Source organism: Arvicanthis niloticus, chromosome 6 (assembly GCF_011762505.2).
Source record: "Arvicanthis niloticus isolate mArvNil1 chromosome 6, mArvNil1.pat.X, whole genome shotgun sequence".
Lineage (NCBI taxonomy): Eukaryota > Metazoa > Chordata > Mammalia > Rodentia > Muridae > Arvicanthis > Arvicanthis niloticus.
Window position 1 is genome coordinate 47,911,166 of NC_047663.1, and position 4,096 is coordinate 47,915,261.

At 37.2% G+C, this 4,096-nt stretch overlaps 1 pseudogene; it reads right to left on the reverse strand.

Annotated features, from left to right (window-relative positions):
- Window positions 1-1,049: 1,049 nt before the first annotated feature.
- LOC117710274 (olfactory receptor 1468-like) lies at window positions 1,050-1,984 on the reverse strand (annotated as a pseudogene).
- Window positions 1,985-4,096: the final 2,112 nt, after the last annotated feature.

Sequence of the window (4,096 nt, forward strand, 5' to 3'; positions counted from 1 at the left end):
TATACATGGAGGGTCCCATGGTTCCAGCTGCATTTGTAGACTTGTTGGACATCAGAGGGAAGAAAGACCCTTGATTCTCTGAAGGCTCAATGCTCCCTGGCTCAATGCCAGGCAGGGGAGTTGGGAGTGGGTGGGTGGGTGAAGGAGCCCCTCATAGAAGCATATGGAATGAGATATGGTGTTTGCAGAGAGGAGCTGGGAAGGAGAATAATATTTGAAATGCAAATAAATAAAATAACCAATAAAATGTAAAAAATTTTAAAAAGTTATTATATTGTTACACACCAGAGATTATGCAAAGTGGTGTGTGTATGTGTGTGTAAATTAGAGGTCTTCATCAGTTCCCTCCCCTGAGAGATCAGAGAACACCAGAGAAGAGGAGGAGGATAGATATAAAAGTCAAAGGTGGAGGATACCAGGAGAACATGGCCCATCATATCAACTAAGCAAAGCTCACATTGGGCTTACAAGACTGAAATGCCATGCACTGGGTCTACCTGGGTCTACATCAGGTCCTCTCAGTAAAGGTTAAGTCTTTTAGCTTGATGTTTTTGAGGGACTCCAAACAATGGGTTTATCATTGACTCTGTTTTTCTGTTATTAAGACTAATTTTCTCCTATTTGAGTTGTCTTGTCCATCTAAATATGAGGGCGTTTGCCTTGTGTTATTGTATGTTGTTTGGCTGTCATCTCATGAAAGAATGTTTTTCTGAAGTAGAAATGAAGGAAGAGTATATCTGAGGAGGTGGGACAAAGCAAGAGTGGATGAGGGGTTCTATTATATGGATGGGTAGTAATTTATGTGAGAAGAATCCTTTTAACAATAAGAAACAGAATTCAAGGAAAGGAGATCTCATAAAAAGTGCCTGTTTTCTAATGCTTTTCTAGAATCACCCCTGGAAAGGCAAGGGAAGGCATCACTGAGTCACTCAGGTCTCTTGCCCATATTAAACTACTTTGTAAATTCCCTTTTATAGGGATACATTTTGTAATATTGATATCAATATAATTACTAGAAAAATTTAAGGTTTAAAACTCCAGAATAGGCATTAAAATGAGATTTGCTTTTTGCAAAAGACTTTGATCAGGGCCTCTTTTATGTCTCTGTTCCTCAGGCTATAGATGAAGGGATTCAACATGGGAGTCACCACTGTGCACATCATAGACATGACAGTCTCCCTCACAGTAGAGTTATTAGCTGATGGACACATGTAGACACCAACAATTGTCCCATAGAACAGTGATACCACAGAGAGGTGGGAGCCACAGGTGGAAAAGACTTTGTGCATGCCCCATGTAGTTAAAAATTTGAGAATGGTGCAGACAATTAGTACATAGGAAACAACAATGAGTAAGAATGGGATACAGTATCAAGGCCTCCCAAGAAAAATATTATTATTTCATTAATATAAATATCAGAGCAGGCCAACTTGAGAAGAGCAGATATGTCACAGAAAAATTGGGTGATCACGTTGTCCTCACAGAATGACAGTCTGGCCAAGAATAGAGTAAAAAACATGGAATGCAGAATGATAAATAACCAGGAGAGCACCAGCAAAGAAAAACAGTTTGGGGCTCATGATGCTGGTGTAATGAAGAGGGAAGCAGATGGCCACATAGCTGCAATAGGCCATGACCACAAGAAGAAATTTTCCCATGTTTCCAAAAACCATGAAAAAATTACATTTGTGTCAGACAGCCAGCATAGGAGATGTATGTGTCCTGGCTCTGCAAGTTCTGCAGAAACTTGGGCATTGTGACAGAGGAAAACCAGAGGTCAGTGAGGGACAAGTTGCTGAGAAAAAAAGAATATGGGTGTGTGGAGATGGGAGTCCAGTAGAATGAGGATGATGATGATGAGGTTCCTCAGGACAGTGGTGAGGTACATGGCCAGGAACAGGGCATAGAACAGGTGCTGGTGCTCTGGAGGGATGGGCAGGCCCAGGAGAAACTAAGAGATGACATTCTGGTTACTCATTATCATTCTTATTCTCCAGTATTCTAATGAGAAATTATCAAGGTTACTGAAAATTCAAAATAAAACTAAATATAGATTCAAGAAATAAATTGTACAAAAAAAAGCATCTCACATTCATCATAGTAGTTATAACATCAAAACTCCAAATGTCTGTAATCATTACATTCATTAATGTTCTTTTCCAACAACTCTTTAATAGGTTTTAATCTCCTCTTTTTTTCTAGATACTTCTATGCTGTTTCTACTGAGATAAAAATGAACTAATGTTTCTCTCTCCTGCTACCTGCTCATCCTGGTTGTCTGTTGTCTGTTCATTTGCAATTTGCTCTGTTATTTTGTATATTGATGTTATTGAAGAATTTTATGAATTTTATCTTCATAATTTTCTATAAATTTCAATAAAAACTCACATACTCCTATATATTAGAATGTTCTTTCAAACTTTAACTGGAGTGACTCTGTAAAATAGACAAATTTTCTCCACTGTAAAGTACTTAACTTCATTCCATTACTTAATGACAGGCATCAGACCCTCAAAAATCCCAAGCGAAATTAATTTTTTTCATTTTTGTTGTTTCCCAAAACATTCCTTGTTCTGCCTTTCTGATCTCCTATATTACAGTAACAGAATATAAGGTTTTCATTAGAAATCAATGATTTTAAATCCATTTATATTTTCTTTCCTTAAACTGCTGTCATACATTAAACAGAGTCCCCCTTAAATATTTCTCCTGTTTCAACCATTCCTCTCTAAGCTTATATCAATACAGGAGGACCATATTTTGTCTCTACTGGACTACAGAGGCAGACTCAGTAATGATCATGTTCTCATGTCTCTTGATCCTTCTCTTCTCCTTCATCACGTTTCATTTACACTGTGGAATTCTAATAAAGGAGTTTCATTATATTTTTTCTGATTTATTTTTCAGATTACCACTATTGCTCTGAGGATAAGGTCAAAGCTCCTACAAGGACATCAATGCTGTTCATTATCTTACTGATGCCAGTGGCACATCCCATATGGTCTTGCATTGACTCTTGAATATCTCTCTTTATCAGTGCTGGGATTAGAACTCTTCACCACTTTCATTTTACACTTGCACATCCTCTTTCCTATCACTTCCCTGTTTCCCCTTCCTCTGGCTCATCCTCACTCATTGGTCAGAGATATTGATTATGACATACTAAGCTGAATTTACTCTGTTCTTCCATACTAAGTTATCTCTTCAGCTATGTTCCCTATCATCATATTCTTACCCCATGTACCTAAAATGTTATTACTGTTTAATCTCTACTCACATTAATTGTAAACTATATGTAGGAAAGGTCACATATGTCTTCATTTTGTTTGGTTGTTTACCATCTTTTAGATTTTGCAACTAGGGCCAATACCTGTCATGATGCATGAAATTGACCAATGAAGGTTTGTTACGTGCTGCTCAAAATGACACAGATTTTTTATCATCAAACATAGAAATGTACCCATGTAAATATGAAGATTTGAAAAGACTACACTGTTCTTTGCTGACCTGATGTTGTGTTTCTGAAGTACTAGAGCTAATCATCTTTATCACTCCACAGTGATACTGATGACTGCACATCATATCCATATGGTTTTATACTCAAAATGCCATTGACACTGATGCAGCAAACAAACAGGATTTTAAAAATTATATGGATTAGAAAAAAATCAACATATAGTTTGGAAACTTCACTTGAATTATTCCTCAGATGTCTATAGTGTATGATAGAGAATTTATGCATAAAGTGGATTAAGACTGATATTGATTTGGACCATACTAGTTGCTATGCAGATTTTCGCTAAATGTCATTAAAATTTGTAGACTTTCAGTAAATCACTAACACTTCCTCACAATGAGAGCTTCATGCATTCAGATAAAGGAATTATGGGAAAAGGACAATTCAGCGTAGAAAATGTTCCATCTGCGTTAGGTACAAGTGTGTAATATCCACTCTTCTCAGTACCTCCAACATTATAGATAGTTCTTCACATGTTCCTCTGATCAGTCTCTAACACTAGGCAGTTTGACCCTAGTCACATGCATCAGAAGGCATGTATGTGTGCACCCGTATGAGTGTGTACACACACAGCAAGAG